General features: G+C 48.7%; 2 long non-coding RNA genes across 2 annotated transcripts in view; both read left to right on the forward strand.

The window, feature by feature from the left end:
• LOC139232626 (uncharacterized) overlaps window positions 1-4097 on the forward strand; it is a 60100-nt gene extending 56003 nt beyond the window's left edge. The window contains exon 3 of the long non-coding RNA XR_011588057.1: window positions 3635-4097. This is a non-coding gene — a long non-coding RNA (uncharacterized lncRNA). The remainder of the gene's footprint in view (window positions 1-3634) is intronic.
• Window positions 1-23901, forward strand: part of LOC139232630 (uncharacterized) — a 152768-nt gene that overhangs the window by 74427 nt on the left and 54440 nt on the right. The gene's annotated exons all lie outside the window — the stretch shown is intronic.

Raw genomic sequence — 23901 nt, forward strand, 5'->3', positions numbered from 1 at the left:
GTAGGGCTGAAGGAGGGGTTGGGGTGAGGGGTTGGAGAGTAGGGCTGAAGGAGGGGTAGGGGTGAGGAGTTGGAGAGTAGGGTGAAGGAGGGGTTGGGGTGAGGAGTTGGAGAGTAGGGGTGAAGGAGGGGTTGGGGTGAGGGGTTGGAGAGTAGGGCTGAAGGAGGGGTTGGGGTGAGGAGTTGGAGAGTAGGGGTGAAGGAGGGGTTGTGGTGAGGGGGGTTGGAGAGTAGGGGTGAAGGAGGGGTTGGGGTGAGGAGGGTTGGAGAGTAGGGTGAAGGAGTGGTTGGGGTGAGGGGGTTGGAGAGTAGGTGTGAAGGAGGGGTTGGGGTGAGGAGTTGGAGAGTAGGGGTGAAGGAGGGGTTGGGGTGAGGAGTTGGAGAGTAGGGGTGAAGGAGGGGTTGGGGTGAGGAGTTGGAGAGTGGGGTGAAGGAGGGGTTGGGTGAGGAGTTGGAGAGTAGGGGTGAAGGAGGGGTTGGGGTGAGGAGTTGGAGAGTAGGGGTGAAGGAGGGGTTGGGGTGAGGAGTTGGAGAGTAGGGGTGAAGGAGGGGTTGGTGTGAGGAGTTGGAGAGTAGGGGTGAAGGAGGGGTTGGGGTGAGGAGTTGGAGAGTAGGGGTGAAGGAGGGGTTGGGGTGAGGAGTTGGAGAGTAGGGGTGAAGGAGGGGTTGGGGTGAGAGGAGTTGGAGAGTAGGTTGATGGAGGGGTTGGGGTGAGGAGTTGGAGAGTAGGGGAAGGAGGGGTTGGGGTGAGGAATTGGAGAGTAGGGGTGAAGGAGGGGTTGGCGTGAGGAGTTGGAGAGTAGGGGAAGGAGGGGTTGGGGTGAGGAGTTGGAGAGTAGGGGTGAAGGAGGGGTTGGGGTGAGTAGTTGGAGAGTAGGGGTGAAGGAGGGGTTGGGGTGAGGGGTTGGAGAGTAGGGGTGAAGGAGGGGGGTTGGGGTGAGGATTTGGAGAGTAGGGGCGAAGCAGGGGTTGGGGTGAGGAGTTGGAGAGTAGGGGTGAAGGAGGGGTTGTGGTGAGGGGGGTTGGAGAGTAGGGGTGAAGGAGGAGTTGGGGTGAGGAGTTGGAGAGTAGGGGTGAAGGAGGAGTTGGGGTGAGGGGTTGGAGAGTAGGGTTGAAAGGGGGGTTGGGGTGAGGAGTTGGAGAGTAGGGGTGAAGGAGGGGTTGGGGTGAGTAGTTGGAGAGTAGGGGTGAAGGAGGGGTTGGGGTGAGGAGTTGGAGAGTAGGGGTGAAGGAGGGGTTGGGGTGAGGAGTTGGAGAGTAGGGTGAAGGAGGGTTTGGGGTGAGGAGTTGGAGAGTAGGGCTGAAGGAGGGGTTGGGGTGAGGGGGGTTGGAGAGTAGGGGTGAAGGAGGGGTTGGGGTGAGGAGTTGGAGAGTAGGGGTGAAGGAGGGGTTGGGGTGAGGAGTTGGAGAGTAGGGGTGAAGGAGGGGTTGGGGTGAGGAGTTGGAGAGTAGGGGTGAAGGAGGGGTTGGGGTGAGGAGTTGGAGAGTAGGGGTGAAGGAGGGGTTGGGGTGAGGAGTTGGAGAGTGGGGTGAAGGAGGGGTTGGGGTGAGGAGTTGGAGAGTAGGGGTGAAGGAGGGGTTGGGGTGAGGAGTTGGAGAGTGGGGTGAAGGAGGGGTTGGGGTGAGGAGTTGGAGAGTAGGGGTGAAGGAGGGGTTGGGGTGAGGAGTTGGAGAGTAGGGGTGAAGGAGGGGTTGGGGTGAGGAGTTGGAGAGTAGGGTGAAGGAGGGGTTGGGGTGAGGAGTTGGAGAGTAGGGTGAAGGAGAGGTTGGGGTGAGGAGTTGGAGAGTAGGGGTGAAGGAGGGGTTGGGGTGAGGAGTTGGAGAGTAGGGGTGAAGGAGGGGTTGGGGTGAGGAGTTGGAGAGTAGGGGTGAAGGAGGAGTTGGGGTGAGGGGTTGGAGAGTAGGGTTGAAAGGGGGGTTGGGGTGAGGAGTTGGAGAGTAGGGGTGAAGGAGGGGTTGGGGTGAGTAGTTGGAGAGTAGGGGTGAAGGAGGGGTTGGGGTGAGGAGTTGGAGAGTAGGGGTGAAGGAGGGGTTGGGGTGAGGAGTTGGAGAGTAGGGTGAAGGAGGGTTTGGGGTGAGGAGTTGGAGAGTAGGGCTGAAGGAGGGGTTGGGGTGAGGGGGGTTGGAGAGTAGGGGTGAAGGAGGGGTTGGGGTGAGGAGTTGGAGAGTAGGGGTGAAGGAGGGGTTGGGGTGAGGAGTTGGAGAGTAGGGGTGAAGGAGGGGTTGGGGTGAGGAGTTGGAGAGTAGGGGTGAAGGAGGGGTTGGGGTGAGGAGTTGGAGAGTAGGGGTGAAGGAGGGGTTGGGGTGAGGAGTTGGAGAGTGGGGTGAAGGAGGGGTTGGGGTGAGGAGTTGGAGAGTAGGGGTGAAGGAGGGGTTGGGGTGAGGAGTTGGAGAGTGGGGTGAAGGAGGGGTTGGGGTGAGGAGTTGGAGAGTAGGGGTGAAGGAGGGGTTGGGGTGAGGAGTTGGAGAGTAGGGGTGAAGGAGGGGTTGGGGTGAGGAGTTGGAGAGTAGGGTGAAGGAGGGGTTGGGGTGAGGAGTTGGAGAGTAGGGTGAAGGAGAGGTTGGGGTGAGGAGTTGGAGAGTAGGGGTGAAGGAGGGGTTGGGGTGAGGAGTTGGAGAGTAGGGGTGAAGGAGGGGTTGGGGTGAGGAGTTGGAGAGTAGGGGTGAAGGAGGGGTTGGGGTGAGGAGTTGGAGAGTAGGGTGAAGGAGGGGTTGGGGTGAGGAGTTGGAGAGTAGGGGTGAAGGAGGGGTTGGGGTGAGGAGTTGGAGAGTAGGGGTGAAGGAGGGGTTGGGGTGAGGAGTTGGAGAGTAGGGGTGAAGGAGGGGTTGGGGTGAGGAGTTGGAGAGTAGGGGTGAAGGAGGGGTTGGGGTGAGGAGTTGGAGAGTAGGGTGAAGGAGGGGTTGGGGTGAGGAGTTGGAGAGTAGGGGTGAAGGAGGGGTTGGGGTGAGGAGTTGGAGAGTAGGGGTGAAGGAGGGGTTGGGGTGAGGAGTTGGAGAGTAGGGCTGGCTGGTGTGCAACCTCACATTTAAAAAAATCCACCTCCAGGCATCTTCCACCCTTCAACATGTCGTTCGAGATCCGGAATATTAGGTCGTTCATTGTAACACCTGTGAACTCAGCCCATTTCGGCGAGGAAGCAGGTCATCCTCGTTTCGAGGGACTGTCTATGATGATGATGGTGCAAGATTACCAAGAGGATTCCTTAATATTGAAATGACATCAAGGTGTTAATGTCCTTGAACTTTGCTGGAACATAAGTGCAGAACTCCAGTAATGTTCAACTTCTTATCTGCAGTAATGGATCTTGAATGCCACAGCATGGTGACTGAATTGAACTTAAGACTTCTTGAAAAAGAAATGCTTGGAACTAATGATTTGGAGTCATGTGTTACCTTCCACGACTGATTGCTCAAGACGGAAGATAAAGAACTTGCTGCAAACACATTGCAGATACCTTTTGTATTGTTTAATCACAAAGGTTTTTGTGAAAATAATATTGACGAGCTAAATAGATAGGAGTTGCTGCTCAAGCATTCGGGAAGGGAAATGTAATCCATATAACCTAAGTTTGAGCTGTGGAGGGAAGACCTCTCACAGAGCGCTGCTATTTTTCCTTTTGTGTTTTTTCTTGCAGAAGCAAGTGGAAGTGAGGACGCAGGATGAAATATCGCAGCCAGCAAGGTCCAGGTGAACGAGGGAAGGCCAGTGTGCCTAGAATGCTGGGGAAACATCACTGACCTACATTCTTCCCGGTTAAGCAACGCCTCGATTTCAAAATTTTCATTCATTGTTTTCAGATCCCTCCATGGCCTCGCCCCTCCCTCTCTCTGTAATCTCCTCCAGCCCAACAACCCCTGAGATATCTGCTCTCCTCTAAGTCTGCCTTCTTGATCATCCCTGATGATAATCGCTCAACCTTCTGTTGCCTTGGCCCCAAGCTCTGAAACTCACTCCCTAAACCTCATTCCTCCTTTAAGACGCTCCTTAAAACCTATGTCTTTGACCAAGCTTTTGGTCACCTGTCCTAATATCTACTTATGTGGCTTGGTGTCAAGTTTTTGTCTTATAATACTTTGTGAAATTCCTTGGGACGTTTTACACATTAAAGGCATTATTTAAATACAAGTTTTTGTTGTTGCTGATTCCCTTGATTTGACCTTTCAGGGTATTACATAAAATGTACAGCACAGAAACAGGCCATTCGGCCCAACTCGTCCATGTCTGGGTTTAAACTTCACACGACCCTCCTCCCACCCTATTTACATATCCTCCTATTCCTCTACATTGAGGATTTCTGTAGTCACTAGTTGCCTTCTAGTGCCCGTCCAAAGGGCCAATGTGTGAGGGTATGCAGTGATTGTTGGCAGCCTATTCAACTGTGGAGATATCACAGTCCAAAAAATGCCCCCTTTGCAGACTTGGTCTTTGCTGTTGGGGTGAGTGGACAGTGATCAGTAGCCGGAGCCCAGGACACTGAGATTAACTGCAGTCTCCCCAACTGCAGCCCAGGCTGGGATCAGCTGGCAGCCCCCACAGTGAGCAGCTGGAATGTGCAACCTCTCCTGGTCTGCACTGGGGAGCAAGGGAGGTCAAGGGTCAGCACAGTGTCATCAACCTTGACCCCCAGCCTCCCTCACTCAGGAGAATCAAGTTGCGTTGACGTCATGACGTCTGCACTTTTCATGACGTCAACACGTTCCAGCACGCGTCTCAATCGGACGCCCGCCCATTGTTCCTGTGATCTCGCGCCCCATTGGTCGGAAGCTCCTGTCAATCAGGCCATGGGCCCGGGTCACATGACCCTCAAGCACGTGCTGCCCAATGGCCGGAGGTGGAGAGAAGATTCCGGAGCGGGGAGGAGGAAGTGGCGGCGGGCGACGCAGGGGAGCCCTGGAACCGGCGGGGAGGCTTTCTAAACAGCCGGGGTAGGCCTCAAGTCCCGAACAAGAACCTGCGGCTTTGGCGTTTGCTCCAAGCTCGAGTGGGTCAGACGCTTCGGGTAGGCGGTAGGAGATTGTGGGCACGGGGGAGGGTGTGGGCCCGCGGTTGGGCCGGGGAGCTTCACACACACCCGCTGTAAGCCTCAGGCCCCAATCACAGCCCACAGCCCCGGGTTTGCCTCGTGGTGACAGGCCCAGGGGCTGGATCACCCTGGCTACCTGCCTCTCGTCCATGGTCAGGAAAGGAGGGAGAGGGAAAACGGGGAACTACGGTCCAGTTAGCCTGACATCAGTCCTTGGGAAAATGCTGGAATCCATTACCACAGAAGTGGTAACATGGCATTTAGAAAATCATGGTCTGATTCTGCAGAGTCAACATGATTTTGTGGAAGGGAAATTGTGTTTAACAAATTTATTAAGCTTTTTGAGGATGTAACTAGCAGGGTGGATGAAGGGGAACCAGTGGATGTAATATTGCAGATTTCCAAAACGCATTTGATGTGCCACATAAAATGCTAGTTAAGAGCTCATGGAGTTGAGGTTAATATTTTGGCGTGGATAGAGGATTGGTTAACGGAGGGAAAACAGAGAGTAAGGATACACGGGACATGTTCCAGTTGGCAGGCTGTAACTAGTGGGGTGCTGCAAGGATCTGTCAGCTTTGGCCTCAGCTTTGCTTTGACCTCAGCTATTTACAATCTACATTAAAGACTTGGATGAAGGGATCAAGTACAATTTATCCAAGTTTACTGACGCTACAAAGCCAGGTGGGAAAGTAAGCTGAGAGGAGGACGCAAAGAGCCTTCCAAGGGATATGGACAGGTTGTGATGGGGCAATAACATTGCAGATGGAGTATAATGTGGGGAAATGTGAGGTTATTCACTTTGGCAGGACGAATAGAAAAACAGAATATTTTTTAAATGGTGAAAAACTAATAAATGTTAGTGTTCAGAGAGATTTAGGTGTCTTCATACAGGAAACACAGAGAGCTGGCATGTAGGTACGGCAAGCAATCAGGAAGGCATGTTGGCCTTTATTGCCAGGTGGTTGGAGTATAAGAGTAAGGAAGTCTTGCTACAATTGTACAAGGCCTTGGTGAGACCACACCTGGAGTACTGTGGACAGTGTTGGGGTCCTTATCTAAGGAAGGATATACTTGCCTTAGAGGGAATGCAATGAAGGTTCACCAGATTGATTCCTGGGATGGGGGGATTGTCCTATGAGGAGAGGTTGAGCAGAATGGGCCTATACTCTCTTGAGTTTAGAAGAATAAGAGGGGATCTCATTGAAACATGTAAAATTCTGAGGGGGACTGACCGGGTAGATGTTGAGCGGTTGTTTCCCCCGGCTGGAGAGTCTAGAAATAGGTGCCACAGTCTCAGGATAAGGGGGTCGGCCATATAAGTCTGAGATGAGGAGGAATTTCTTCACTGAGGGTTGTAAATCTTTGGCATTCTCCACACCAAAGGGCTGTGGGTGCTGAGGTGTTGGGTATATTCAAGACTGAGATAGATAGATTGTTGGACTCTGGGGGAATCACGGGATATGGAGATCGGGCAGGAAAGTGGAGCTGAGTTTGAAGATCAGTCATGATCTTATTGAATGGCGGAGCAGGCTCGAGGGGCCGTGTGACCTATTCCTGCACCTAATTCTTGTGGTCTTTTGTCTTGTCGGTGTCTGGATGGCCCTGGAGAGGGAGCATGCGGTGTGCACTGGTTCCTTGATGCCTTCCGCGACCGGTGGCACCTCAGGGTACGGAGTGTCTCATACACACTGGGAACTACATTCTGGTTTAGTTGGGAAGGTGCCCTTTGCTTTTGTTGCTTATTTTGCCGCATTTTAGTTCGATTGGATCACATGTTTGTGGGAACAAGAGAGGAAAGAATTTTCCATGGAAGCTGGAATTGACTGTTTTGATTTTCTACCCTGGACTTACGGTGATGGTTTTTGTAAATTCCTTTTACAGGGTATTAGAAGGGGAGGATTTACAGACAGAAAACTCAAACCAAACATCACATCAAGATCTGACAGAGTCCCTCGATTCATCATTACCTGAATATCATCAGCCTTTGAATGTGGAAGGAGAAATGTTTGTCTGTTCTGTCTGTGGGAATAGATGTGAAACATCAGTGTGACTGGAAAAGCACCGAGACACACACACCCGAGAGAGTGTTCCAGTGCACTGCCTGTGGAAAGAGCTTTAACCAGTTACACAGCCTGAAAAAACATCACACCATTCACAGCGGGGAGAAACTGTAAACGTGTTGTGTGTGTGGACGAGGCTTCAACTGATCGTCCAACCTGGAGAGACACCAGGATACCCGCACCACGGAGAAACTGTGGAAATGTGGGGACTGTGGGAAAGGATTCAGTTCCCCATCCCACCTGGAAACTCATCGACGCAGTCACACCGGGGAGAGGCCGTTCACCTGCTCCGTGTGTGGGAAGGGATTCACTCAATCATCCCAGCTTCTGACACACCAGCATATTCATACTGGAGAGAGGCCGTTCACCTGCATTGATTGTGGGAAGGGATTTAATGCTTCAACAAACCTCCTGGCACACCAGCAAGTTCACACTGATAACAAACTTTTTAAATGTCCTTATTGTGAGAAGAGCTTTAAAACCACTAATGCTGTGCTGACACACCAATGTAGTCACACTGGGGAGAGGCCATTTACCTGCACTGAGTGTGGGAAGGGATTCACTCAGTCACACTACCTGCTGGGATACCAGCGAGTTCACAAATGTCTGCAGGGGTTGGATTCTGTTGTTAAGAAACAATTATTAAGAGACCTTAAACAATTATTTTGCTTCCGTCTTCACAGTGGAAGACACAAAACCATGCCAAAAATTTCTGGTCATAGGAATGTGGGAAGGGAGGACCTTGAGATGATCACTATCACTAGGGAGGTAGTGCTGGACAGACTAATGGGATTGAAGGTAGACAAGTCCCCTGGTCCTGATGAAATGCATCCCAGGTTATTAAAAGAGATGGCGGAAGTTATAGCAGATGCATTTGTTCTAATCTACCAAAATTCTCTGGACTCTGGGGAGGTACCAGCGGATTGGAGAGCAGCTAATGTAACGCCTCTGTTTAAAAAAGGGGGCAGGCAAAAGGCAGGTAACTATAGGCCGGTTAGTTTAACATCTGTAGTGGGAAAAATGCTTGAAACTATCATTAAGGAAGAAATAGCGGGACATCTGGATAGGAATAGTGCAATCAAGCAGACGCAGCCTGGATTCATGAAAGGGAAATCATGTTTAACTAATTTACTGGAATTCTTTGAGGATATAATGAGCATGGTGGATAGAGGTGTACCGATGGATGTGGTGTATTTAGATTTCCAAAAGACATTCGATAAGGTGCCACACAAAAGGTTACTGCAGAAGATAAAGGTACGCTGAGTCGGGGGAAATATATCAGCATGGATAGAGAATTGGCTGGCGAACAGAAAGCAGAGAGTCGGGATAAATGGGTCCTTTTCCGGTTGGAAATCAGTGGTTAGTGGTGTGCCACAGGGATCAGTGCTGGGACCACAACTGTTTACAATATACATAGATGACCGAGAGGAGGGGACAGAGTGTAGTGCAACAAAATTTGCAGATGACACTAAGATTAGTGGGAAAGCGGGTTGTGTAGAGGACTCAGAGAGGCTGCAAAGAGATTTGGATAGGTTAAGCGAATGGGCTAAGGTTTGGCAGATGGAATACAATGTCGGAAAGTGTGAGGTCATCCACCTTGGGAAAAAAACAGTAAAAGGGAATATTATTTGAATGGGGAGAAATTACAACATGCTGTGGTGCAAAGGGACCTGGGGGTCCTTGTGCATGAATCCCAAAAGGTTAGTTTGCAGGTGCAGCAGGTAATCAGGAAGGCGAATGGAATGTTGGCCTTCATTGCGAGAGGGATGGAGTACAAAAGCAGGGAGGTCTTGCTGCAACTATACGAGGTATTAGTAAGGCCGCACCTGGAGTACTGCGTGCAGTTTTGATCACCTTACTTAAGGAAGGATATACTAGCTTTGGAGGGGGTACAGAGACAATTCACTCGGCTGATTCAAGAAATGAGGGGGTTACCTTACGATGATAGATTGAGTAGACTGGGTCTTTACTCGTTGGAGTTCAGAAGGATGAGGGGTGATCTTATAGAAACATTTAAAATCATGAAAGGGATAGACAAGATAGAGGCAGATAGGTTGTTTCCATTGGTGGGAGAGACTAGAACTAGGGGGCACAGCCTCAAAATACGGAGGAGCCAATTTAAAACCGAGTTGAGAAAGAATTTCTTCTCCCAGAGGGTTGTGAATCTGTGGAATTCTCTGCCCAAGGAAGCAGTTGAGGCTGGTTCATTGAATGTTTTCAAGTCAAAGATAGATAGATTTTTAAGCAATAAGGGAATTAAGGGTTACGGGGAGAGGGCGGGTAAGTGGAGCTGAGTCCACGACCAGATCAGCCATGATCTTATTGAATGGCGGAGCAGGCTAGAGGGGCTAGATGGCCTACTCCTGTTCCTAATTCTTATGTTCCTATGTTCTTGTTATTGCTGCAGTTAATCACATCCAGGCCTAAACCATGTTCATTTGGGCTTTATTTCTGTTGATATTAATAATCCCTATAACTGGGCTGGAGATTAATATCCTGGCAATCTGTTTGTTTTACTCTGTAACTTTTACTCTTCAAATGAAGACACTCCGGGCTATTGGGATGAAACCAAACAGTGATTTACTTGTACTTCTTCCAATTTAGTATGTTGTATTCGCTGCTCACGATGCGGTCTCCTCTACATCGGGGAGACCAAATGCAGATTGTGTGATCGCTTTGCTGAACACCTCCATTCAGTCCGCAAGCATGACCATGAGCTTCCGGTCTCTTGCCCTTTGACTTCTCTGTCCCATTCCCACTCTGACCTCTCTGTCCTCGGCCTCCTACACTGTTCCAATGAAGATCGAGGAACAACACCGCATCTTTCGATTAGGAACTTCCGGACTCAACATTGATGGATTTTTGTCAACCAAAGGTATTGAGGGATATGGGGCAAAGCGCAGGTATATGGAGTTAGGTCACGGATCAGTCATAAATCACAGAAACTTACAGCACAAGAGGCTGTTCGACCCGTTGTGCCTGTGCTGGTTCTTTGAGAGATAAGTCAGGCTTAGTCCCACACACTGCTCTTTGTCGGTAACCCTGCAAAGTCCTGATCCTCAAGAACCTGTCCAACTCACGTTTAACATTAGTAATGAAACAACAATTTCTGTACCAGCAGACCTTGTCAGGATCGGGAACACGCTACCTGAACAGGTGGTGCAAGCTGATTCCATTACTGATCTGGAGCAGTCAGTAACAGCACATCAATTCTCCTCTTATCTCGGAGACATCAAGGAATCGACACACTGTGTTCGACACAACATTGATTTATTTGACAAATATGCAGAAAATTTAACTCCAGCCCAGTTATTTGAGCCAGTAACATCAGTAACAAACCACAACTGCCAGAATGAACATGGTTCAGTCCTGGAGAGGAACAGATTATTGGGTCATTATCACATTCCTCTTTGTGGTAGCTTGCTGTGTGCAAATCTGCTGCTGTGTTTAAATATATAGTCGCAGGGTTAGAATCCCCATGTTCACTCCCAGGGTTGTAATCCCCAAGTACAGTCCCAGGGTTGTAATCCCCATGTACAGTCCCAGGGTTAGAATCCCCATGTTCACTCCCAGGGTTGGAATCCCCATGTATAGTCCCGGGTTTGGCATCCCCATGTACAGTCCCAGGGTTGGAATTCCCATGTACAGTCTCAGGGTTGGAATCCCCAGGTACAGTTCCAGCTTTGAAATCCCCATGTATTGTCCCAGGGTTAGAATCCCCATGTACAGTCCCAGGGTTGGAATCCATCGCACGGAAGTAACATTTCAGCCTTGGCCTGTTGGCACACAACAAGCCAGTTCATCCTGAGGAGAGGCCGTTCACTTGCTCAGAGTGTGAGAAGGGATTCACTCGGTTATCCAACCTGCTAAACCACAAACGAGTTCACACTGTGGAGAGACCGTTCACCTGCTCTGTCTGTGGGAAGGGATTCACTCTGCTAGCCGGTCTCCAGACACATCAGCGAGTCCACACTGGGGAGAGGCCATTCAGGTGCTCTGTGTGTGGAAAAGGATTCACTCAATCATCCGGTCTGTTGGCACACAACAAGGTAGTTCACACTGAAGAGAGGCCATTCCCTTGCTCCGTGTGTGGGAAGGGATTTGCTCTGTCATCCGACCTCCTGAGACACCAACATGTTCACAACTGGTGACAAGGGTTGGATTCTGCTGTTAATTACACCCAAGACAGAACGATGTTCATTCTGTAAGTTGGGATTTGTTTCTGCCAATGTTAGTAACCCTATAACTTGGCTATAGTTTGATAATCTGTATAAATGTCAAATAAATCAGCTTTCTTTGAAACACCATGTGCCTAGTCCTGGATATCTCAATGATAGGGATCGAAGAAGCCTTGGTGACTTGCTACTGTCGATAGTGCACACTACAGACACAGTGGTCCTCATGTTTTTATCCCAGACGGGCCTCAGCCCAGTCAGTTGTTCCCAATGTTTTATGCAATGGTTCAAGAGGTGCTGGGTATCGAGGGATGGGTGGGACAGTGCACTGTGAGGAGACCACAAAGCATCTGCAAAGGGATATGGACAGGTTAAGAGAATGGGCAATAAGGTGGCAGATGGAGCATAATGTGGGGAACTGTGAGGTTATTCACTTTATTAGGAAGGACAGAAAAACAAATATTTTAAATTGTGAGAAAACGTTAAATGTTGGGTGTTCAGAGAGGCTTGGGAGTCCTCGTACAGGAAACACTCAAAGTTAGCATGCTGATACAGCAAGCAATTAGGAAGGTGAATGGCATGTTGGCCTTTATTGCAAGAGGGTTGGAGTACAAGAGTAAGGAAGTCTTATGACAATTGTACAGGGCTTTGGTGAGACCACAGAGATTGAGTAGATTATACTCTCTGGAGTTTAGAAGAATGAGAGGGGATCTCATTGATAAGGGGGATTGACAGGGTAGATGCTGAGAGGTTGCTTCCCCTGGCCGGAGAGTCTAGAAATAGGGGGCATAGTCTCAGGATAAGGGGTAAGCCATTTCAGACCGAGTTGAGGAGGAATGTCTTCACTCAGAGGGTTGTGAATCTGGAATTCTCTACCTGAAAGGACTGTGGATGCCGAGTCATTGAGTATATTCAAGGCTAAGTTAGATTTATGGACTCTAGGGGAATCACGGGATTATAGGGAACAGGCGGGAAAGTGGAGTTGAGGTCGATGATTGGCCATGATATTGAGTGACGGAGCAGGTTCGAAGTGCTGTATGGCCTGCTCCTGTTTCCAATTCTTATTCTCTTATGTTTTTATATTGTTTCCAGAGGCTGAAGTGTTTGTAACCAGAGGACACAGATTTAACTAGCACAAGAATCAGAGGTGAAATGAGGAAATAAATACGCAATGAGCTGTTATGATCTGGAATACACGGCCTGAAAGGGTGCTGGGAGCAGATTCAGTAATAAGTTTCAGCAGGGAATTAGGTCAATACTTGAATTGGACAATTGCAGAAATATTGGGAAAGAGCAGCGGGAGTGGGACTGATTGGGATATTGGGAAAGAGCAGGGGGAGTGGGACTAATTGGGATATTGGGAAAGACCTATTTCTTATGTTCTTATGCTCCCTCTACCCTATCCCAAACACTCTCAGGGCAGGTACAACACTGATTAGATACAGATTAAAACTGCCACTAAACTGTTCCTTCAAGCACGCCTGGCCCTGGGCAGGTACACAACGGGTTAAATTTAGAGTAAAACTTCCTCCACACTGTTCCAAAAACTCCCAGTGCAGGTACAGCATGGGTTACAAACAGAATCAAGCTCCCACTACACTGTCCCATCAAAAACTCCCAGGGCAGGTACAGCATGGGTTAGATACAGAATCAAGCTCCCACTACACTGTCCCACCTGAACACATCCAGGGCAGGTACAGTGTAGGTAAAATACAGAGTAAATCTACTTCTGTATCATCCCAAACACTCCCAATGCAGGTACAGCACAGGTTAGATAGAGAGTAAAGCTCCCTATACACTGTCCCATCAAACACACCCAGGGCAGGTACAGCATGGGTTTAATACAGAGTTAGACTCCCTCTGCACTGTCAAATCACACACTCCCAGGGCAGGTAGAGCACGGGTTAGATACAGCAAAAAGCTCCCTCTGCAGTGTCCCACTGAACACTACCAGAACAGAACACTGATTACATTGACGTAATAATGTCTGCACTTTCCCTGCCCTTTCAGCGTAAAGCTCCCCCGACACAATCACAGGGCAGGGAAAAGTACAGACTTCATGACGTCAATGTAACTTGACACATCATGGGCCGCCCCGACCTGTGTGAGAAACCCACCGCAGGTCGGGCCCTGGAACATCGTGTGCCCCCCTGACCTGTGTGAGAACACCACTGCCGGTCGGGGCTATAAATAGAGCTGGAGCACCGGGCCCTGGAACATCGCGAGCAGAGGTGCGGCGAATGAGGGTGCAGGGCCCAGAGGAGCCGAGGGCCCAGGGGCAGCATGGACCAGCCCACACTGCTATGTGTGCGTGCACTAGGTCCGTGCAGCAGAGCAGGTCTCCAGTCGTCCTGGTTAATCCTTGCCACTGGATAAAGACCGAGCTCCGTCAAGCCCGGGTGGTGGCTGATATGCAACAGTCACCCCACGTTAAAAAAATTAACGCACAGGCATCTTCCACCCCTTCAACTGGAGTTCAGGACTGGAACATCGGATCCTTCATTGAAACATCTAAACTCTCGTGGAAGCAAGTCATCCTCGTTCGAGGGACCGCCTATGATGGGAGGTACAGCACGGGTTTGATACAGAGTAAAGCTCCCTCTACACTGTCCCATCAAACACTCCCAGGGTATGTACACAATGGGTTAAATTCAGATTAACGCTCCCTCTATACTTTAAAAAAAATTGTTCCTGGGATGTGAGCGTCGCTGGCAAGAACAGCATTTATTGCCCATCTCTAACTGCCCTGGAGAAGGTAGTGGTGAACTGTTGCAGTGCTTGTGGTGAAGGTTCTCCCACAACGCTGTTAGGGAAGGTGTTTGAGGATTTTGATACAGCGACGATGAAAGAACGGTGATAAACTTCCAAGTTAGGATGGTGTGTGACTTGGAGAGGAACTTGGAGGTGGTGGTGTTCCCATGCACCTGCTGCCCTTGTACTTCTAGGTGGTATAGGTCGCGGGTTTCGGAGGTGCTGCCGAAGAAGCCTTGGTGAGTTGCTGCAGTGCAAGTTATAGAGGGTACACACTGCAGCCACGGTATGTGGTGATGGAGGGAGTGAATGTTTAAGGTGGTGGATGGGTGCCAATCAAACAGACTGCTTTGTCCTGGATGGTGTCGAGCTTCTTGAGTGTTGTTGGAGCTGCACTCATCCAGACAAGTGGATCAAATGGATTCCATCACATTCCTGACTTGTGCCTTGTAGATAGTGGAAAGGCTTTGGTGAGTCAGGAGGTAGGATATCCGTCGCAGAATACCCAGCTACTGGCCTGCTCTTGTTGCCAGTGTTTATGTTTCTGGTCAATGGTGACCCCCAGGGTGCTGATGGTGGGGGATTCGGCGATGGTAATGCCGTTGAATGTCAAGGGGTGGTGGTTAGACTCTCGCTTGTTGGAGATGGTCATTGCCTGGCACTTGTGTGGCATGAATGTTACTTACTACTTATCAGCTCAAGTCTGAATGTCGTCCAGCTTTTGCTGCATGTGAGCATTGCCTGCTCCATTATCTGAGGAGTTGTGAATGGCACTGAACACTGTGCAGTCATCAGCGAACATCCTTCTGACCTTATGATGGAGGGAAAGTCATTGATAAATAAGCTGAAGATGTTTGGGCCTAGGACACTGCCCTGAGGAACTCCTGCAGCAATGTCCTGGGGCTGTGGTGGTTGGAGGTCAATTATCTTCTTTTGTGCTAGGTATGACTCCAGCCAGTGGAGAGCTTTCCCCCCCGATTCCCATTGACTTCAGTTTTTCTAGGACTCCTTGGTGCCACACTCGGTCAAATGCTGCCTTGATGTCAAGAGCTCGCCACTCTCCCCTCACCTTCAAACATGCCTGGGGCAGGGACAACACAGGTTATGTACAACAAAAAACTCTCTCTACACTGACCCAGCAAACACTCCCAAGGCAGGACAGGTACAGCCCGGGTCACACACAGTAAATTCCCTCTAACTGACCCAGGACAGGTACATCCCGGGTCTCACACAGTAAATTCCCTCTAACTGACCCAGGACAGGTACAGGCCGGGTCACACACAGTAAATTCCCTCTAACTGACCCAGGACAGGTACAGCCCGGGTCTCACACAGTAAATTCCCTCTAACTGACCCAGGACAGGTACAGGTCGGGTCACACACAGTAAATTCCTTCTAACTGAACCAGGACAGGTACAGCCCAGGTCACACATAGTAAATACCCTCTCACTGACTCAGGACAGGTACAGGCCGGATCACACACAGTAAATTCACTCTAAGTGACCCAGGACAGGAACAGCCCAGGTCACACACAGTAAATTCCCTCTAACTGACCCAGGACAGGTACAGCCCAGGTCACACATAGTAAATACCCTCTAACTGACCCAGGACAGGTACAGCCCAGGTCACACATAGTAAATACCCTCTAACTGAACCAGGACAGATACAGCCCGGGTCTCACACAGTAAATACCCTCTAACTGAACCAGGACAGATACAGCCCGGGTCTCACACAGTAAATACCCTCTAACTGACCCAGGACAGGTACAGCCCAGGTCACACATAGTAAATACCCTCTAACTGACCCAGGACAGGTACAGGCCGGGACACACATAGTAAATACCCTCTAACTGAACCAGGACAGATACAGCCCGGGTCACACATAGTAAATACCCTCTAACTGAACCAGGACAGATGCAGCCCAGGTCACACATAGTAAATTCACTCTAACTGACCCAGGACAGGAACAGCCCGGGTCTCACACAGTAAATTCCCTCTAACTGACCCAGGACAGGTACAGCCCGGGTCTCACACAGTAAATACCCTCTAACTGAACCAGGACAGATACAGCCCGGGTCACACATAGTAAATACCCTCTAACTGAACCAGGACAGATGCAGCCCAGGTCACACATAGTAAATTCACTCTAACTGACCCAGGACAGGAACAGCCCGGGTCTCACACAGTAAATTCCCTCTAACTGACCCAGGACAGGTACAGCCCGGGTCTCACACAGTAAATACCCTCTAACTGAACCAGGACAGATACAGCCCGGGTCTCACACAGTAAATACCCTCTAACTGAACCAGGACAGATGCAGCCCAGGTCACACATAGTAAATTCACTCTAACTGACCCAGGACAGTTACAGGCCGGGTCACACACAGTAAATTCCCTCTAAGGAGGTGGGTGGGGTTGCTGACCCATCCACCTCCATGGCACGAACCTGGTATTGCAGTACTTCCAGGAACGGTGCATGGGCTCTAGGCCTTTTGGCTAAGAGCATTAGCGCAGGGTGATCCTTGATGTCTGCAAGGTGACCTCTGGCGTTTGTGATCTGACAAAGAATTGGAAAGATTGGCTACGATTTAAAAAAAAAAAAAATCCCTCTAAGTGACCCAGGACAGGTACAGACTAGGTCACGCACGGTAAATTCTCTCTAACTGGCCCAGGACAGGTACATCCCGGGTCACACACAGTAAATATCCTCTCACTGACTCAGGACAGGTACAGCCCAGGTCACACATAGTAAATACCCTCTAACTGACCCAGGACAGGTACAGGCCAGGTCACACACAGTAAATACCCTCTAACTGACACAGGACAGGTACAGCCCAGCTCACACACAGTAAATACCCTTTAACTGACCCAGGACATGTACAGCCCGGGTCACACACAGTAAATTCCCTCTAACTGACCCAGGACAGGTACCAGCTCGGGTCACACACAGTAAATTCCCTCTAACTGACCCATGACATGTACAGCCCTGGTCACACACAGTAAATTCCCTCTAACTGACCCATGACATGTACAGCCCTGGTCACACACAGTAAATTCCCTCTAACTGACGCAGGACAAGTACAGGCAGGTCACACACAGTAAATTCCCTCTAACTGACCCAGGACAGGTACAGCCCGGGTCACAGACGGTAAATTCCCTCTAACTGACCCAGGACAGGTACAGCCTGGGTCACGCACGGTAAATTCCCTCTGAACTGCCTCCAAAGCAGGTATATCCTTTCGTAAATATGGAAACCAAAACTGCACGCAGTATTCTGTGGCCTCACCAATACCCTGTATAACTGTAGCAAGTCTTCCCTGCTTTTATACTCCATCCCCTTTGCAATAGAGCCTAAGATTCCATTGGCCTTCCTGATCACTTGCTGTACCTGCATACTAACCTTTTGTGTTTCATGCACAAGTACCCCCAGGTCCCGCTGTACTACAGAACTTTGTAATCTTTCTCCATTTAAATAATAACTTGCTCTTTGGTATTTTTTCTGCCAAAGTGCGTGACCTCACACTTTCCAACATTATACTCCATCTGTCACATCTTTCCCCACTCACTTAGCCTGTCTATATCCTTTTGCAGATTTTATGTGTTCTCCTCACACGTTGCTTTCCCTCCCATCTGTGTATCGTCAGCAAACTTGGCTACGTTACACTCAGTCCCTTCTTCCAAGTCGTTAATATAGATTGTAAATAGTTGGGGTCCCAGTACTGATCCTTGTGACACCCCACTAGTTACTGATTGCCAACCTGAGAATGAATCATTTACCCAGACTCTCTGTTTTCTGTTCATTAGCCAATCCTCTATCCATGCTAATATATTACCCCTGTTAGTAAAAATAAATTCACATAGACTCTGATAAGGTAAGAGAGACAACTTTATTGCTAACAGAGCTCTGGGAGAAGAGTTGAGGTCCCGCGACCTGCGAAGCACCTTCTCCCCGAGTGCCTGGTGTCGCGGGGTTAAAGGCAGTTTGGTTTAAATGGTTCATTCTCGGATGGGAAATCAGTAAGCAGGGATCAGTGCTGGGACCCCAACTAGTTACAATGTATATTAATGACTTGGATGAAGGGACTGAGTGGAACGTAGCCAAGTTTGCCGACGATACAAAGATGGGAGGAAAAGCAATATGTGAGGAGGACACACAAAATCTGCAAAAGGACATAGACAAGCTGAGTGAGTGGGCAAAAATTTGGTAGATGGAGTATAATATTGGAAAGTGTGAGGTCATGCACTTTGGCAGAAAAAAAAACAAAGAGTAAGTTAGTATTTAAATGGAGAAAGATTGCAAAGTGCTGCAGTACAGTGGGACCTGGGGGTACTTGTGCATGAAACACAAAAGGTTAGTATGCAGGTACAGCTAGTGACCAGGAAGGCCAATGGAATCTTGGCTTTATTGCAAAGGGGATGGAGTATAAAAGCAGGGAAGTTTTGCTACAGTTATACAGGGTATTGGTGAGGCCACACCTGGAATACTGCGTACAGTTTTGGTTTCCATAATTACAAAAGGATAAACTTGCTTTGGAGGCAGTTCAGAGAAGGTGCACAAGGCTGATTCCAAAGATAAGGGGGTTGATTTACGAGGAAAGGTTGAGTAAGTTGGGCCTCTACTCATTGGAATTCAGAAGAATGCGAGGTGATCTTATTGAAACATATAAGATTATGAGGCGGCTTGACAAGGTGGATGCAGAGAGGATGTTTCTGCTGATGGGGGAGACTAGAACTAGGGGGCATCATCTTAGAATAAGGGGCCGCCCATTTAAAACTGAGATGAGGGGAAATTTCTTCACTCAGAGGGTTGTGAATCTGTCGAATTCGCTGCCTCAGAGAGCTGTGGAAGCTGGGTCATTGAATAAATTTAAAACAGAAATAGACAGTTTCTTAAACGATAAGGGAATAAGGGGTTATGGAGAGCGGGCAGGGAAATGGACCTGAGTCCATGATCGAATCAGCCAAGATCGTATTAAATGGTGTGCAGGCTCTAGGGGCTGTATGGACTTCTCCTGCTCCTATTTCTTATGTTCTTATAGAAACATAGAAATATAGAAAATAGGTGCAGGAGTAGGCCATTCGGCCCTTCTAGCCTGCACCACCATTCAATGAGTTCATGGCTGAACATGCAACTTCAGTACCCCATTCCTGCTTTCTCACCATACCCCTTGATCCCCCTCGTAGTAAGGACTACATCTAACTCCTTTTTGAATATATTTAGTGAATTGGCCTCAACAACTTTCTGTGGTAGAGAATTCCACAGGTTCATCACTCTCTGGGTGAAGAAGTTTCTCCTCCTCTTGGTCCTAAATGGCTTACCCCTTATCCTTAGACTGTGACCCCTGGTTCTGGACTTCCCCAACATTGGGAACATTCTTCCTGCATCTAACCTGTCTGAACCCATCAGAATTTTAAACGTTTCTATGAGGTCCCCTCTCATTCTTCTGAACTCCAGTGAATACAAGCCCAGTTGATCCAGTCTTTCTTGATATGTCAGTCCCGCCATCCCGGGAATCAGTCTGATGAACCTTCGTTGCACTCCCTCAATAGCAAGAATGTCCTTCCTCAAGTTAGGAGACCAAAACTGTACACAATACTCCAGGTGTGGCCTCACTAAGGCCGTGTACAACTGTAGCAACACCTCCCTGCCCCTGTACTCAAATCCCCTCGCTATGAAGGCCAACATGCCATTGATTTCTTAACCGCCTGCTGTACCTGCATGCCAACCTTTAATGACTGATGTACCATGACACCCAGGTCTCGTTGCACCTCCCCTTTTCCTAATCTGTCACCATTCAGATAATAGTCTGTCTCTCTGTTTTTACCACCAAAGTGGATAACCTCACATTTATCCACATTATACTTCATCTGCCATGCATTTGCCCACTCACCTAACCTATCCAAGTCACTCTGCAGCCTCATAGCATCCTCCTTGCAGCTCACACTGCCACCCAACTTAGTGTCATCCGCAAATTTGGAGATACTACATTTAATCCCCTCGTCTAAATCATTACTGTACAGTGTAAACAGCTGGGGCCCCAGCACAGAACCTTGCGGTACCCCACTAGTCACTGCCTGCCATTCTGAAAAGTCCCCATTTACTCCTACTCTTTGCTTCCTGTCTGACAACCAGTTCTCAATCCATGTCAGCACACTACCCCCAATCCCATGTACTTTAACTTTGCACATTAATCTCTTGTGTGGGACCTTGTCGAAAGCCTTCTGAAAGTCCAAATATACCACATCAACTGGTTCTCCCTTGTCCACTCTACTGGAAACATCCTCAAAAAATCGTTAGTGGGAGTTGTGTACAGACCTCCAAACAGTAGTAGTGATGTTGGGGAGGGCATCAAACAGGAAATTAGGAGTGCATGCAATAAAGGTGCAGCAGTTATAATGGGTGACTTTAATATGCACATAGATTGGGCTAGCCAAACTGGAAGCAATACGGTGGAGGAGGATTTCCTGGAATGCATAAGGGATGGTTTTCTAGACCAATATGTCGAGGAACCAACTAGGGGGGAGGCCATCTTAGACTGGGTGTTGTGTAATGAGAGAGGATTAATTAGCAATCTCATTGTGCGAGGCCCCTTGGGGAAGAGTGACCATAATATGGTGGAATTCTGCATTAGGATGGAGAATGAAACAGTTAATTCAGAGACCATGGTCCAGAACTTAAAGAAGGGTAACTTTGAAGGTATGAGGCATGAATTGGCTAAGATAGATTGGCTAATGATACTTAAGGGGTTGACTGTGGATGGGCAATGGCAGACATTTAGAGAACGCATGGATGAATTACAACAATTGTACATTCCTGTCTGGCGTAAAAATAAAAAAGGGAAGGTGGCTCAACCGTGGCTATCTAGGGAAATCAGGGATAGTATTAAAGCCAAGGAAGTGGCATACAAATTGGCCAGAAATAGCAGCGAACCTGGGGACTGGGAGAAATTTAGAACTCAGCAGAGGAGGACAAAGGGTTTGATTAGGGCAGGGAAAATGGAGTACGAGAAGAAGCTTGCAGGGAACATTAAGGCGGATTGCAAAAGTTTCTATAGGTATGTAAAGAGAAAGAGGTTAGTAAAGACAAACGTAGGTCCCCTGCAGTCAGAATCAGGGGAAGTCATAACGGGGAACAAAGAAATGGCAGACCAATTGAACAAGTACTTTGGTTCAGTATTCACTAAGGAGGACACAAACAACCTTCCGGATATAAAAGTGGTCAGAGGGTCTATTAAGGAGGAGGAACTGAGGGAAATCTTTATTAGTCGGGAAATTGTGTTGGGGAAATTGATGGGATTGAAGGCCGATAAATCCCCAGGGCCTGATGGACTGCATCCCAGAGTACTTAAGGAGGTGGCCTTGGAAATAGCGGATGCATTGACAGTCATTTTCCAACATTCCATTGACTCTGGATCAGTTCCTATCGAGTGGAGGGTAGCCAATGTAACCCCACTTTTTAAAAAAGGAGGGAGAGAGAAAGCAGGGAATTATAGACCGGTCAGCCTGACCTCAGTAGTGGGTAAAATGATGGAATCAATTATTAAGGATGTCATAGCAGCGCATTTGGAAAATGGTGACATGATAGGTCCAAGTCAGCATGGATTTGTAAAAGGGAGATCATGCTTGACAAATCTTCTGGAATTTTTTGAGGATGTTTCCAATAAAGTGGACAAAGGAGTACCAGTTGATGTGGTATATTTGGACTTTCAGAAGGCTTTCGACAAGGTCCCACACAGGAGATTAATGTGCAAAGTTAAAGCACATGGGATTGGGGGTAGTGTGCTGACGTGGATTGAGAACTGGTTGTCAGACAGGAAGCAAAGAGTAGGAGTAAATGGGTACTTTTCAGAATGGCAGGCAGTGACTAGTGGGGTACCGCAGGGTTCTGTGCTGGGGCCCCAGCTGTTTACATTATACATTAATGATTTAGACGAAGGGATTAAATGTAGTATCTCCAAATTTGCGGATGACACTAAGTTGGGTGGCAGTGTGAGCTGCGAGGAGGATGCTATGAGGCTACAGAGTGACTTGGATAGGTTAGGTGAGTGGGCAAATGCGTGGCAGATGAAGTATAATGTGGATAAATGTGAGGTTATCCACTTTGGTGGTAAAAACAGAGAGACAGACTATTATCTGAATGGTGACAGATTAGGAAAAGGGAAGGTGCAACGAGACCTGGGTGTCATGGTACATCAGTCATTGAAGGTTGGCATGCAGGTACAGCAGGCGGTTAAGAAAGCAAATGGCATGTTGGCCTTCATAGCGAGGGGATTTGAGTACAGGGGCAGGGAGGTGTTGCTACAGTTGTACAGGGCCTTGGTGAGGCCACACCTGGAGTATTGTGTACAGTTTTGGTCTCCTAACTTGAGGAAGGACATACTTGCTGTTGAGGGAGTGCAGCGAAGATTCACCAGACTGATTCCCGGGATGGTGGGACTGACCTATCAAGAAAGACTGAATCAACTGGGCTTGTATTCACTGGAGTTCAGAAGAGTGAGAGGGGACCTCATAGAAACGTTTAAGATTCTGACGGGTTTGGACAGGTTGGATGCAGGAAGAATGTTCCCAATGTTGGGGAAATCCAGAACCAGGGGTCACAGTCTAAGGATAAGGGGTAAGCCATTTAGGAGCGAGATAAGGAGAAACTTCTTCACCCAGAGAGTGGTGAACCTGTGGAATTCTCTACCACAGGAAGTAGTTGAGGCCAATTCACTAAATATATTCAAAAGGGAGTTAGATGAAGTCCTTACTACTCGGGGGATCAAGGGGTATGGCGTGAAAGCAGGAAGTGGGTACTGAAGTTTCATGTTCAGCCATGAACTCGTTGAATGGCGGTGCAGGCTAGAAGGGCTGAATGGCCTGCTCCTGCACCTATTTTCTATGTTTCTATGTTTCCACATTCCAAGATAAATGAAACTGTCATTTAAATATAAATGTGCAGAAAAAGGGGTGTCACTGTCCCTTTAAATATCTGCCTCATTCCCCGGCAGTGGGAGGAGGAACAATGCATGGTCTCTTTATATCCTGACCCTGTGGACCACGCATGAGAACCTGCTCTATGTGGGAGTGGGACATCGGGAACCCTCTAACCTTGGGAACCCACTGAGACACCAAATCCAGGGACCACTTACAGTGTTACACCATTTCCAGGGACCACTTGCACTGAGCCACCAAATCCAGGGACCACTGACAGTGAGACACCAAATCCAGAGACCACTTACACTGTTACACCAAATCCTGGGACCACTGACAGTGAGACACCATATCCAGGGACCACTTGCACTGAGACACCAAATCCAGGGACCACTTACACCGAGACACCAAATTCAGGGACCGCTTATACTGAGACACCAAATCCAGGGACCACTTACACTGAGACACCAAATCCAGGGACCACTTAAACTGAGACACCATATCCAGGGACCACTTACCCTGAGACACCAAATCCAGGGACCACTTTCACTGAGACACCATATCCAGGGACCACTTGCACTGAGACTATAAAAGGGAATCAGAGAGCTTCAGTATGGGGAATGGTCATGTTGGTGAAACCAGCTCAAGTGAGGGAGAAAGGCGGGTAATGGATGAAGATATGACGGTGGCATCAGATGGCGACTGGTAGGGCCTGGTGACAGGTTATAATCAGAAGCCCTTTACAGGCAGGCTGATGATTGGATGTAACCAGCACGACACCTGGATCTGCCTTATCCCAAAATCCCAAAGTCTAATGTCCTTGATGTCGTTTTCTGTGGGAAATGTCGAGATGTGAAAGAAGGGTTGAAATCAGGCTCCGGTCAGAAATAAGGTTCCTTGAATGAACAATTCATGAGGCTGTTTTAACTATGTGAAATTAAAAAACATGAAATGAAAAAGGATGCGTCTAGTGATGCTG

The sequence above is a fragment of the Pristiophorus japonicus genome, chromosome 20 (genome assembly GCF_044704955.1).
Source record: "Pristiophorus japonicus isolate sPriJap1 chromosome 20, sPriJap1.hap1, whole genome shotgun sequence".
In the NCBI taxonomy this organism is placed as follows: Eukaryota; Metazoa; Chordata; class Chondrichthyes; family Pristiophoridae; genus Pristiophorus; species Pristiophorus japonicus.